Here is a 14,654-nt window from a genome sequence, read left to right as displayed (position 1 = left end):
TCTTTTGTGGGCTCCAACCCAGAAAATGTTTATCATCTTAAGGCTCCACGCCACCCCTTGCACGCTGCATGTGTGGTAGTGCCCAGAATAGTGTCAAGAAGAGACCTCTGGCAGGTGCTGAACTACTTCCAGGCCCACAACTGAGTCAGAAGCATTTTGGTTTTTTTCTACCAAAAGTAGTTTTAACCTCACAAGGACCTATATTTCCTGACCTTCTCTCTTCTGCTTCATACTAGTCAGACAGTTGAGTCAGACTGTATGTAAATCGAGCATCCACTGATGGAATGAGATACAGTTACCACCTACTGTCAGGGATACAAGATGGAAGCCACCTTGGCCAGATGTGCTGCTACTTTGTAGGTGTTTTGGGGACATACAGAACAAACACCCTTTTGAGACACACACACACACACACAGAAAGAGAGAGAGAGAGAGAGAGAGAGAGAGAGAGAGAGAGAGAGAGAGAGACTTGCCAAGTAACTCTCACTTTGCAAGTGTTTCTTTGTGTAACAAGGAACTTACTCTTTTTCCTACACCTGGAAAATGTAAAGATTCGCATTGAAACCCAAAATGGACTTTGTGCCATCCAAACAATGAGCCATTATTCTTACACTGGTGTTGAGATTCTTCTCTCTGTATTTGTTTGCGTACAGAATGACCAATCAACCTTGAGTAGGATCCAAGCACCTACACGTTCTAGCTTCCAAATGATTCTGACATAAAGCTAGTGCTAGTACTTTAGTTGGCCAATCTGATCTTACAGCAAGGCGTTTAGGTTGTCCTGGTGTGTTGCAGAAGACCCTCCTCCTGTCAGGCACTCAGTTATCTTTATAGTTCACTTGACTGTCTACCTCCAGGCCAACAGTCGTTAGCAGGGTGACGGTGTGTGGTCGTAGGTGTTGTGTTTTGATAACACAGGACCACAGGAGTTGCAGCTTGCCCTGATGTGTCCTAAAGAGAAAAGAAAATGAAGAAGAAAAGTTGGAGATACTGTTTGCTGTCTATTACTGTAATGTTTTCTGTGATTAGTTTTTTTTTTTTTTTCACCAAATTTGTTACATTAGAAAGTCCTGTGGGTAATGGCATAGTTTCTGATATTTAAAAACTAAATGACAGATCTGCACAATAAGACACAGGATCCAGAACAATTGGTCTTAGGATCTGGAAAGAATAAAATGTTAATAGGTCTTAGTTCAGAATTTGTCAAATTAATGGCAGAGTTACCGCTAGAAGAGTGATGGCGTCCAGGAAATATGAGTGGTTTTTATGTGACTATGTACCTATATGTTAAAGCTTAAAGCTTAAGTAGCCAAACCAATTATCATTAAAACACTCAGCAGCTACCTGAGGCAATCCCTACATGCTTCTCTCTTAATGTTTACATGTGTAAATAAAATGCTTCTTTGCCCTTGTTCAAATTATTTTGAGTACAAAGAGTGTTCTTTGCAACTGCATCTCTTGGGACCAATATTGTAATTAATGAGATTTGAAACACGTATTCGGAGCCAAATTTAAGATCCTAGACACAGGGCTGAAGAGCAGGTGTCTTGTTTTCACTTTTGAGGAGAGAAGGAAGAGACTGGAAACTGAAAGCTTCATAATGTAAAGAGTCACGATCCATTTTGAAAGATTTTTTTTTTAAATCTCCTAAGTGGTTGGTTAATTTTAGGAAACTTGAATTTGAATAGGAAATACTGACCGGCTTAGCCACCCACAGTGGACAATTTGCTTTTTCATTTCAGACATAGGACATCAGTGGTCCCTACACACATCCTATTTTGTTTGAGCACGTTTGCACAATTCTCTCTTTCTGGAAGCTGAATATTATTCTAGGAAGCCTTCATCATTTTCAAACAGGCATTTCTATTTCTATTTGACATCCACTACAGAATGTTTTCCCTGAGACATGAAAGTTAACAGTGACTCCATTCTCACAACCCAGAGGACCCCAGGAAGGATTTTCTTGAAAACTCTTTCTAGAAAGAGACCACCTCTTTACATTTAAATGCAATTGATAGTGAATTTGTTTACACTTTGTAAAACACCTAGCATGTTAACTATTAAAAAAATTAACATCAAAAATATTCATCTAGAAAAATAAACATATTGTAACAATGAAGTTGATTGTTATGAGGGGGCTATTTTTTCAAAGGACAAAATTGTTTGTTTGTTTGTTTGTTTTTTTAGAAAACCAGTTTATAGTCAGTTGTGCTCGGATCCTTTTCTATCTCAAAGCAGTTAATGTGTTCATTAGATTTCTTAGAACCTGTTTTCTAAACTGAGTAAACTGATTCCTGACCCAAAAAAAGTTGTTAGCGTGATCTGAGATACTAAAGAAACCAAACTAATTCCAATAAGAGAACCCCGAGTTCCTGGCTGAGCATTCCCAGACCACAGAGCCACACCCCTTTCTCTCAGAAGTGACTCTTCCACTGAGGAATGTGAGTGAACAGACTCTGAGTTTGGTTTTCCTTTCTTTCTCTTTTTTCCTGTCACTCAAACTACCTTATGGAAGTTCACTCTAGGGCGGTTGACCAGCAGGCTGGGATTCACTGAGTAGTCAAATGCAGTGGGGGCAGGGATGTGGACGGCGGGCTGTAGGCGAGAATCTGCAGCTTTAATACTGTGCAAATTCAGTTCTTTAGACAAGAATGAGACAAAAAGGACCTCTAATTAATGTTTCACACACTGATGGTGGTTTAACACTTGTTAATCTGAGTCAATGACTGTTTGCTTAACCTATTGCTCTGGATTTTAGAAATTCCAGCTTATATATTCATAAACACTGACCAATGGGTTTGGAGGGACAGAGTTCAGCTCTATCTGCTCCAAAAGTCCCACTCTACAAAACCTAGACTTTCTCTTTGTAAAAGTATTTGTTTCCTTTTTTAATCACATATATGAGTCTGCATGTAAGTGCAAATGCTAGTAGATACCAGGGGTGCTGGGTCCCCCTGGAGCTGAAATTGCAGGCATTTCTGAGCCCAACATGGGTGCTGGGAACTGAATTTGGATCCTTCCCAAGAACAATACCTATTCTTAACCACTGAGCCATCCCTGCAGCCCTTGTCTGGTCTTTTCTTAATATCAGCAACCATCTGAAATATAGTGACTTTGAATAAAATTATCCTGATATAAAACATTACAGATAGCCTGAAGAGGAAGGGAAATTTTTTTTTAATTAAAACCTGCACTACCATGTATGGCAATTTCATACCCTTTAGCACATTTTGCAAAACAATTTCCAAGTGTTACAGTGTTCGCCAGCTAGAGTTTGTCATTAAATGTTGGGAGTATATAATAGGAAGTGTGCCAAAGAGTGTTCTTGATTCAATGATGTTACTGTATGTTTTTTTAAGTGCATTCCTAAATTTTCACAATAGTCTTTCACCTAGTAGAGTTACGCCAATGGTATGTCTTTGCAGACTCAAAGCTATCAAAAGCCCCAGTATCAGGAGGTAGACTGTACCGCTCTCCAGACAGAGTGCCCAATTTGTTGGAAATAGGAATATGTTTGTTGTTGCAAATCATCCCACCCTTAGGTCTTAGTTATAGTTGAAGAACAAGGGCCTTCAAAGATGCTACAACAAATAAACTGATTACTATTGCCGATCATAAACTATCTTACTTTAGCCATTTATTCTTGCCAGATAGAGAGAGTGCACTTAGACATGCTATTTAGGGGTTCTAAGACAAGTACTTGAAGAGCTATGGGTGCGGCTCAGTTGGTAGAACCTTTGTTTGACATACAGGAAGTCCTAGTTTGAGTCCCAGCACTGCACTCAACAGCTATGGTGGAAGACGTCTGGAATCCTGACAGTCAGGAACTGGAGGCAGGAGCATCAGTAGCTCAAGGTAATCTGCAGCTACATATCCAGCTCAGTGCTTCATGAGATCCTGTCTCAGAGGGGGAAACAATCCCCCCCCCCCCCCCGTACCATAGATCAGTAGCCTCTAAGGATTTGTGCAAGTGCTGGGGTGTTGATTGCCACTCCTCTGAATTATCCTTTCATACCTTTAGATGACATAGGTACAGTTTCTTTATCAGACAAAAAGTGTTTATCATTCGTTGTCATCAAGTTTCCTGATTCCACGGGTCTTATTTCTTTAACATAAATTCTAAAGGTGGGGACAGAGGTGTCCCTTGCCATTTGGTGCTGAAGCATCGACAACTAGCAGGGCAAATCCCTATGAGCTACTTCCTGGTTCCCAGAGTCACATTGCTTAGGGTTAGAGGAGCCTAGGTCAGGAAAGTTAAGCTAGTTAAGAAAGGTTCCACTTCCATCTCAGGGTTTCCCCATCTCCTGTGTTGTCCTCCTCTAAAATCTTGACAGTTGTTGGTTCTTTGAGGAGAAACTTACCATTTACACTAGTAAATACTACTTTAGAGTTCATGCTGTCTGTCCTTTCTGGGCGAAGGATAGTTTTTGACAAGGATTCTGACTTCTGGAATCATGTTTGATCTTGTGTTTGATTCTGAAGTGTTGAGAAATTGGAGAATATAATATTGCTCTATTTCTTCAGGCTTGTATAGAGAAGTAGAGCCTGGAGAAACAGAGTGGTCCTGTTTCTGAAGCAAGATAGATAGGGTGGTGAGAAAAGGAGCCAGTCCAGGGAGGAGTGTGGTCTTCTCCATGAAGAAGAAAGAACCCAGGCCTGAGCTTTTTCCCTACCACTGGGATTCTCCCCACCACTGGGATTCTCCCCACCACTGGGATTCTCCCCACCACTCTGGAAGTACCAACTCCAGGCCTCAAGCTCCTCTTCCTACTCCCTTCTGCTTGGTCTCGTATCCTGCATCCTTTCAAAGTGGATCAGCAGTGTTCGATGTGGTATTTCCTTTTGGGAAATACCAGCTCTGTTGTATAGTTGGGCTTTTCTTCAAAGAAGCGTTTGTCGCTTCTAGCACATATATGCTCAGGTCTTACCTCAGAAAACTTAGTAAATGTTAGAGAGCTTATTTTTCCCACAGGATGTGAGAAGGACAGGGACTTTGATCTCAGCTCAGCTTCCAGTCCCAGAGGACACTGAGTATAGCCTCCACCTCTCCGCCCTTTCCTGCTCCCATCTGGTTCCCTCTTGCATTTCTCCTCTTCTTTCCTTTTTCCTTCAAACTCTTGAAAAAATTGATACAATGTAAAAGAAATAAGAAACTTTAGTGGGAGTATGCTACACTGGAAACCTCTGTTTTTGTAAGCCAAAGCAGTTTGATTGCTAACAGCACCCTACGGTTCAACCATGTAAGAAATTCCGTTCTTACTGCAGATTCATGTAGTAACTCAAACCCTTTCAATATGTCAGGCACCTTTCTCCTGAACGGGTCACTCAATTCTCCTAACAACTTTAAGGTAGGTTTTTGTCTGCTTGCTTATATTTTGTTTTATTTGAGACAGTGTCTCATATAGCTTAGACAGGCCCCATACTCGATAGGTAACCAAGGATGCCCTGGAACTTCTGATCCGGAAGTAGATTCCAACACCGAAGGGCTGAGCTTACAGGGACACACACCGCTCTTGCAAAGCTGATGCATTACTAAGTTCAAACAGCAGAGCTTCACGCATGCTAGGCAAGGACTCTGCCGAGTGAGCTGCGTCCACCTGAAGGGAGCTATTATTTTTGTAATAGTCTTTCACACACCAGTAAATGACGAGACTGTGGTTTCTACCAAGGTTGCCTTATTATGACCGGTCTTTTACACAGACTATGACAATCACCCTTGTCTGTTAAAACTTAGTCCATGGTGTAGCATATGATTCTGGGAGCGAAAACAACTCTGACTTCAGGCTAGGTTGAGCACGTAGGCAGCGTAAGCCATTGCTTCAGAATTGTGGGCTGCGGTGGGTTGGTCTCTCGAAGTTCAGTCCTCTGATTGGACAATAATCCCGAGTCACTCTGCTTCCTTAGAGCCCAGTCCTTGGCAGGCCTGTCATCGCTTCTCATTCTTACTACTTTGAAGGATACACTATGGCTGGCTATAAGAAATGGAGAGGAGAAATGATTGGATGCTGTCTGTCCCTTTTCCCCTACTTAAAAAGAGATGCGTTTCTTCCTTTACTAAACGAAACAGTTGCCTCTCCACTCATTGTCCTGTTGGTGCCTCTTTCACTGTTTTATATCTGTGCGCCTGGACGGCCCACGGTGTACGGCACCTGATACTGCGGTCTTCGATTCACATCCCACTTAGGAAGAGAGAAAGCCGGGTATTCGTCAGATCATTATCGATACATGCCCTTCCTCTGGGGACTGGTAAATATAAAATCAAAGGCCAGGTCCTCTGGGCCTCTGTCAACATGCAATCTTCCCCGCAGGACCACTGCTGTCTGCTTCTGTCTGCTTTTCCTTTCCTCTTGGCCTTTGTGTAATGCCAGGTTACTTTTCCTCCTTCTCTTGTTTTTATGGCTTCACTTCCTCCTTCTATTGTTATAGCTGCCTTTTTCCCTCTCATCACATTTCCTGTTGCCTCTCCAGCTCAGTGGGGCCCCATCCAACTCACACACTGTCTGGCCTCAGCCTCATTTTGGTCTCCGGAGAACAGTCTTGGGCCAAATAATCTCAATCCCCAGGGAGCTCCCGCAGAAAAATTCTGGAGACTAAGTATCCCCCAAATTTTTTTTCTCTTATTGATTTTGTCCTAGAACGAATTCCAAGGATGCCTCATTAAGGAGAGAAAAAAGAGTCATCCTAGCGGCCTTCTGGAAGCAGACAATTCTGAACTCTGACTGCACCAACATCCATCAAATTAAACAATGAAATCAACTTTGGTTACTTAGCATAATAAACTTGTAATACTCTATTAGTGAAGGGATCAATGTCTCCTGTCTTGGAAATAAACATCAGAGCTTGGCCTCAACATTTAGGTAACTGCACAGGCCATTATTTTGTGGCAACATTCGATCACATTGACATCAAGACAGATTTATTAAAATAATAAATAGTACATGATTTTCAGCCTTTCATTTCCAAACCTCACCACTGCCCTCGCCAAGGTGATCCGAAACCTGTCATCTCTATCGATGACCTTTGCTATTGGATTTTTGTTATCTGGCAGCTTATACGCCAAGCAATTTTTTAAATTAATTTTTAAGATGAAAATTTTAAGTTATTTACTAAGAACAACATTCATAATAAGAAAAAGGAGCATCAGAGAGTTAAGAGTTGGGGTGTTTTCCTGACATCGTATGTGAGCAGCGACTACTTCAGATGTGTTTTCAGAGTCCGAATGCCGCTAACTGCAAACTCTGAGTTCCTGCTTCCTCTTCCCTGTTCCCAGCCCCAGGGCCTTTGCCTTCACTGTTTCCTTTGCCTGGGATGTTTTTCCCTCTGCTTGTTCTCATTATTCAAGACTTTCAAGACTTCTGCAATGTTAATTCTAGAGATACAGTCTCTGAGAGTCCCTAAGAGATGTCTAGTGCTAAACCCTAACAGATGCTTAATCCCAGCTCCTCGGCCATCTCTTGCCGTTTCCTTCTCTTTGTAGTCACGCATGCGCGATCCAGGACAGCATCTAGTACACAACAGCACTCAATAAATAAGTATGCACTGACTGAATGAATGATTCTAAAGATCCTAGCTCATTTATATGTTTCCAACACTCATTCCAGCCCGATACCTGCTCCTACAGTCCAGAGCTTTTTGCCTTCTTAGGAAGAAGAAAGAATGGACAGAAAGTATCAGCGCCGGCTTAGATATTAAAGATTCTGACTCCAGTTCATTGTTGATACTTGGATACTTCCAAACCGATTTAGCAGAATTTGGAGGAGCAGGACATACGAGAGAAAACTATTCCCTCTGCCTTTCAGTCACGGATTTTTACCTTGCTTGAAGTTCCAAGGGACACAGCACTGCTGACAATAAGAAAGCAAACGGCACACGGTCAGCAGATTTCTTTAGTAATACACTTTCATCATGTCTCTGTACTGCTTGTGGGCCAGCGTCCTCTTCCCTCGGAATTTAGTCAGGCCAACCTCCCGGGGCCTGTAACCTCTGACAGGCTATAGTTACGGATGCATTTCTACCTCTCCTCCTAGTGCGTGTACTTGAAACTTACCTCTGCGTTCCCAGACAGTGACAGCAGCGTATCTAAAGCTAGGCACACCGTGGAGAAGACAAGTCCCGGGTTTCCAAGCACCACAATTCCTACTTCAATTTGTCCTTTGCTTTGCCTTGGGGGAGGCTCTTTGCTAATGTTTCTAGAATTCGATTATAGCTCCATTTGCTGAACCACATCAACAGGGATGTGGACACCCCTGCTCCGTCATTTCCCAACTGTATGCTCTTATGCAAGTCTCTACACATCCCCGTGCCTCAGTTTCCCCAACTGCAAACCAAAACAATCCTGCTATGTATTAAAAATCGTTCTGAGACTCATATGGGAATTTCTTATGCTGGGTTTGGCCCGGCGCTTGGTGCATTCTGACTGTTTAATAAATAGCTGTAACTATTTCTTCCTGTGTAGACTTGGTCACAGCCTACAGGGTCTGCGACCACACACAACCAGATTGGTCCACTTGTCTAGACTGCACTGCTATGAACTCCAGCTCCTTGGGAAGCATTTCCTTCTCATCTCTTGCAACCTGGAATGGGTGTGTGTGTTTTGTGTGTGTGTCTGTGTGTCTGTCTGTGTGTGTGTGTGTGTGTGTGTGAGAGAGAGAGAGAGAGAGAGAAAGAGAAAGAGAAAGAGAGAGAGAGAGAGAGAGAGAGAGAGAGAGAGAGAGAGTTCCCAGTAAAACAAAAGAGATTACCAGCAGTGCCCAAGATGCCTATTCTGTGTCTAGTCATTAGCTCTTTTTAAAACATGGAGCCAATGGTGACTACAACACCAAACTCAACAGCTTTTTCTTCCCTGGTAGCAGTTGTTCACTGTAGTGACATCGGTTTTGAATTTCACAGGCTCATGGGTGACAGTGGGAATTGTGGTGTCATCTAGTCACATCTGCAAAGAGGGAGTTGCCAAAGTGTCTGGTCTGGATCCCAGAGAAGAAATTCTTTCTTATCTTCGACTAGACATACTTCCCTCTCTGAATCAGCTACAGCAGCCAGGGGAACATCAGTGTGGGAAAGCTACCCGTCCTCCTCCTCCTCACAATAAGCTGACTATACTTCAAGACAGTCGTCAAGTAATTCTTTCCTCCCAGAAGAACAATCAAAATATTTATTTGCATAGCTAACATCACAGCAGCACGGGCAGCCCGGCAAAGTTGCTCTCCTGTGAGTAACATTAGCTTATAGTTCATGGCTTAGGTTACTGCTCTGGAGTGGATTAAAACCATATCTCCAGACTTCTGGCCAATAAAACACTTCAGCTTCTTCTTCTTCTTTTTTTGTTACCCTACTAATTGGAACACTCAACAAAAATGCATTTAATACCTACCTGTAGTGTGCAGCGTTGTTTTGCCAAACAGTAGAAAGGATATAAAAGTCTCCAAGAAACAGTCACTGCTGTACAGAAACTTAGACAGGTACAAATCTGCACTGAGTACCCACCATGACTTCGTGAGAAGAAATGTGTAAGGTTTGCACGTAAGTTTTCCGACTTTGAGGAACTCAGTCTATAAAGAACAGTTTCCGTTTGGTAGAATCATGTAAGTACTGTGCAAGACTGCTGGTGTACCCTAGGGTGTGAAGGAAGGAACATCTTTTTTTTTTCCTTAAACTTAGAACTTACTAGGTGCTTGAATGGAACTGTGCAGGAAAGATAATGCTGACCTGACATTAAATAAAATAATAAAGTGGGGAAACGTTTTTAAGTAAAGGTGAAGTAACTGCCAAAGTAGGAGAGACTGTGCGCATTCAAAACTGCACCAGAAGTGGGGTGATTGAGAGCTAGCTCTGGGGATAAAACCAGAGAGTAAGGGGAAAGCAGCTTCGGGGAAAACTAACCACAAGGACTTCGGAAACACCAAGTTTTCAATCCCCGAAGAGTTTTGAAGGCGGCAACAGAAGATTTTTAAGCAGGGATGTCCTGACTAGCTTTGCAGTCAAAAAAAAAGTTAGTTTGAAAAGGGAGACAGACAGAAAAGTAGACAGAAATCAGTTTACATGGTGCTGAGGGAGCAACCTTGTAAGAGTGAGAAATGAGAAAATGAAGGATTATATTCTATGGGAGAGGGGTTGTAAAGGGCAAAGATGAGTCAACCAACCTCTTTCCTTGGATTACATTTGAAATTTTTATTCATTGTTTATTGGAGTGTGTGTGTGTGTGTGTGTGTGTGTGTGTGTGTGTGTGCTTTTCTACATAGCATGCACAGAAAAGTCTCTAGATGCGTTTTCAGGACTGGGCCCTTGCTATCTTCCATCATGTGGGTGTCTGGGACAGTCCCCAGGCTGTCAGACTTAGTGGCAAGCACCTTTACTCACAGAATCATCCCACTGACCCTTATTCAATCAACTTCATTCTCGAAAGATTAATCACCAGTAGGTTTTTTTCATAAGCGATGAGTTTAGATATGTTGTGTATATGCATCATTTAGCTGTTAATTATTTTGTGTGAAAGAACCAAGTTTACTTTATAGAATCTATGGCATTAACAACACGAAACAAGGAAACCAACATTTTACTCTTTAATCTTTTAATGTGCAAAGAGCTTTCTGCAGCTCTCCCCTGAAACAGACACCAAAAAAAAAAAAAAAAAAAAAAAGAGAGAGAGAGAGAGAGAGAACAAGTTACAAACCAACACAGGAACCAAACAAGAAAGAATTTTATTTGGGGGAGAAAAAAAAAAGATTCAAGACAAGACAGGGAGTCTTACAAAGTTCTGACTTAACTCCCTCAGAACTTGACTGCAACAGCTTTCTGCCCCTGTTAGTGACCTCTGATTTGCATTAGGTTCTCTGAATGCATTGTCCAGTTTGGGGTGCAAAAAGTCCCTGAGGGGATCTACCTTGGAACAGAAAGGCCAAGGATGCAGAACTGGACAGAGTAGGAAAATGAAGTATAGGTCAGATGGAGACTAAGCCAATCTGCCAGGCACCTCTGCAGGACCTAGCATCCATTGAGGGTCCTGATCTTGGCACTGTAACTTGCTTACCCAGACTCACTTATCAGATGTAAGATGTACAAGGCCAAGTGTGGTCTGTGCAGACAAGATGCTTGGCAGCTGAGGCAGCCCCTGGGATGCTGTTACTCTCTGGCACCTTAGCATGCTCCATGAAAGGGGGTCTCTGTCTCCCACATCCGCACACCCCTGCTTCGATGAATCGCATAGATAGAACCAGGCTGTATTCCTGGCCTCAGTAGAACTGAATCTAGATTGTTCTAGCCAGATGGCTTTATCTCCTATACTTAGAAGTGCTATTTTAGAACTTGATAAAAATCCTGTTGAGAAATGAATTCAAAGTCAAGTTTAAAATAATTCACTACTAATAAGATTCTAGTGGACATTAAAAGAGGAAAACAAAGAAATTAACATGGATATTAAGATACTGTTCTTTTACATTTCTATGTAATACAAAAGGCAGGGTCCACACAGAATGCAAAGCAGACCTGCAGCTAGAAGAGACATAATGGGCTTTAGAAAATTTACAAACTGAAGGAAAATATAGTGGCTTCATCATCTGTCACAGGCTTGACTGAGAGACCATTCCAAACACTTTAAATATTTTTTAAATTATTTATTTTTATTATTAAATGTTAAATTATTAAATATTTTAAACATTTATTTAAATATCTAAAAATTAGTGATTTTTTTCAAATCACCAATAATTGAACTATATTCATAACAACATGCTATCTTATCAGAATTACGATACAACATGACGAAATGAGAAATAACTTTTAAAACTACTACTAGGACAAAGAAAGAATGGCCCGTTCCAGTGCAGAATTCCAGTCTTCTGCAGCATCCTCACAGAGCTGACCTGAGGCCTTGGAGACCTTGACATGTGGTTCCTGTAACTGGTACTATGGACTGACTTCATGGACTCCTCAACCCTCCAATTCTCTGCACGGTTCAAACTCATTGATTTAGACTCCATAAATTTGTAATGCAATGAATGATAATAGAGTTGTAGTGGGCAGCCCTTCAGCTGAGAAAACACTTGATAGTGATTTCTCTCTGAAAGCAGCTGTCTGTCCCACAAAGAGCTTACTCATCTACAGCCATACCTTCAAATTCCAGGTCCAGAAGTTATTTCAACCGTGTCGAGGGTGGTCACAATTCATTACCATAGGCTAATAATGACTTACATATTTTTTCATTAACATATTTTAAGTGATTGATATATTTCACGTTATGCCAAAAAGAATAATAATAAAACAGAATTCATTTTTAGGAACTTGCTAGGCACTGGTGTGTGTGTGTGTGTGTGTTTGTGTGTGCAATCTGGTGTGTGCAGGTCAGAGGTTACCATTGGGTGTCTTCATCTATGGCTCTCCACCCTATTTTCAGAAACAGAGTCTCTCCCTAAGTCTGGAATTTACCAATTTAGCTAAACTAGCTGGCCAGTGAGCTTAGGGAGCTATTCAAACCTCCCTAGTGCACCCAACAAAACCTGGCTTTTTTAGTGCTGGGATCCAGACTCAAGTCCTTGCGCTTGGGTGGACAGTCTGGATTGTCTACTCCTCTCTCTCCTCCTCCTCTTCCTCCTCCCCTCCTCCTCTCCTCCTCCTCCTCTCTCTCCTCCTCCTCCTCTCCCTCATCTTCCTCTCCCTCTTCTTTCTCCTCCCCTCCTCCTCTCTCTCCTCCTCCCCTCCTCTTTCTTTCTCCCCTCCCCCCTCCTCCTTTTTCACACTGGAAGGTTTACATGGAAGAAAGAGAATGGAGAAAAAGAGGGCCCATTTTAATATCTATTCTAAATACAAATCTGTATGTGTCCCCAAATATCCTGAGGGTGATTATGCTAGGTATTTTCCCATAGACATTTAGGTCTCTGAGTTTACCAAACTCAAGTATTACTTGTCTATGGAAAATAATGTATTTAAAAATTATATCTCAAGAACTCAAAAAAAATCTCAACAAATCAAGTTAAATGCTCTGATTTGCAGAGTGTGTATGCTCAAGAAACAACTGCATTAAATGTCTATGATGTTTTTCATTAATGAAGATCTTAATGTTGGGCTGTACACATCACAGTTGTAAGAGGAAGACAGACAGCTTGCCCTCTTCCTCCAACACCAAGACTGCTGCTTATACTGGACCCCATGCTGGACATTGGAACCCTCACCACTATTGTCCCTCACAGTCTGAAACCTCCAATGCCACCTTTGCCAGAAAATAGGTCCAGTGAGACGCCACTTCCTCTCATTGTCTTCTACCAAAACAATCTGTCCTTAAAGCAAGGTAGCTTGGGTGACTGTCCGGTCACTCTCTCTAGCAATCTTGCTAGAAGATGGGGGGGGGGGGGCAGGAAGTGTTTGCTGTGGAGTTTATGCTTCCGAGAGGCCTGATTCATCCCGTGGGGAATTCCTCACACACAAAGTTTTCAAAAGGTAGTAAGCAGAAAAGAAGAGAGGAGGGGAGGGGAGGGAGGGGAGGGAGGGGAGAAAGCCCAGGGGTAAAAGTGAGAGAAGAGAGGAGAGAAGAGAGCCCAGGGGTAAAAGCGAAAGATACCTAAATACTTTACTCGGGCTTGCTTGCGCAAGAAGTAGCTGGTGGTAGGCATTCTTCAGGGACTTAATGGACATTCTGGTGTCCGTGGAGGAGGTAGGCAGGAGTCATTGGATTGCCTTTTGCTGACATCGTTCCCTGTGTCCGGATTGTTCCAGATGGCAGGAAGTCACTGCTCAGGCTGAGCCATTCTCCAAAAGCTGACCCTCAACTCCTGTGCAAAGGCAAGTCGCCAACAGCGCAGAGAGCCACGTTCACCTACACAGGCACTGTCTCTCAGTCCTCCGGAGCAATCTGAAACTGTGGCCAAGGCGAGATGGGGAAAGACCAGGGCTTCGGGCCTTGTTACTGTGTATATGCTAATTATTAGGTGGAAGGAACATTGTAATTGAGTTATGAAACAGCTAAATAAAAGTAGAATGCCTGCCAGAAATCTGCTTTACATGGCGTTTTTTTACTCGAGAATAAACAATGTGTTCTTTGTAGAGCTTAAAGGAAGAAAAAAAAGAAAAGAAAAAGAGGGCGGGGGAGGGGGGCTGCTAATTCTATTTTGAAAACTTCGGTTTGTAGCTTGTTGTAAGTAGACTAGTGCTTGAATTCGTTGACATCTCGATTTATGAAAACCTAAACTAGTTCAGTTTCAATAATTCATTTTATTCAAGCAACACTAGAAAAGAGATTGACATGCCCCTCTTTTTTAAAAAAAAAAAAAAAAAAAAAAAAAAAAAAGCAACAAAACCGGCGTGTGCAAAAGCTTTACAATTCTCTTTGTTAACTCTGGGTCAGATTTTATGACAAAGCAATTGGAATTCTTCTTGCCGCCGTCCTTCCATGTGCCTATGGAGGGGAGGCTTCTGCTCCTAATGAGCGCCACAAAGCTTCCTTCCATGGAACTGTGTCTTTGGGAGATGAAATGGCCTGTTTCCCTCAACACTTCTCAATCTTTCTCTCTCGTTGACTCTCCCTTCTCAAGTACAGCAAAGGATGCCTAATTAATTCACTGTTGAGAAGCGCATTCTAGTGTCTAGACTTGGTAGGTGAAACCTGAAGCAGATGAAATGAATAAAGCAGGTCCTGTGTCATTTTTAAAAATCATGGCGGGTGTGTGTGG

The sequence above is a fragment of the Micromys minutus genome, assembly GCF_963924665.1.
Source record: "Micromys minutus genome assembly, chromosome: 11".
NCBI classification, from domain to species: Eukaryota; Metazoa; Chordata; class Mammalia; order Rodentia; family Muridae; genus Micromys; species Micromys minutus.
This window is presented reverse-complemented; position numbering follows the sequence as displayed.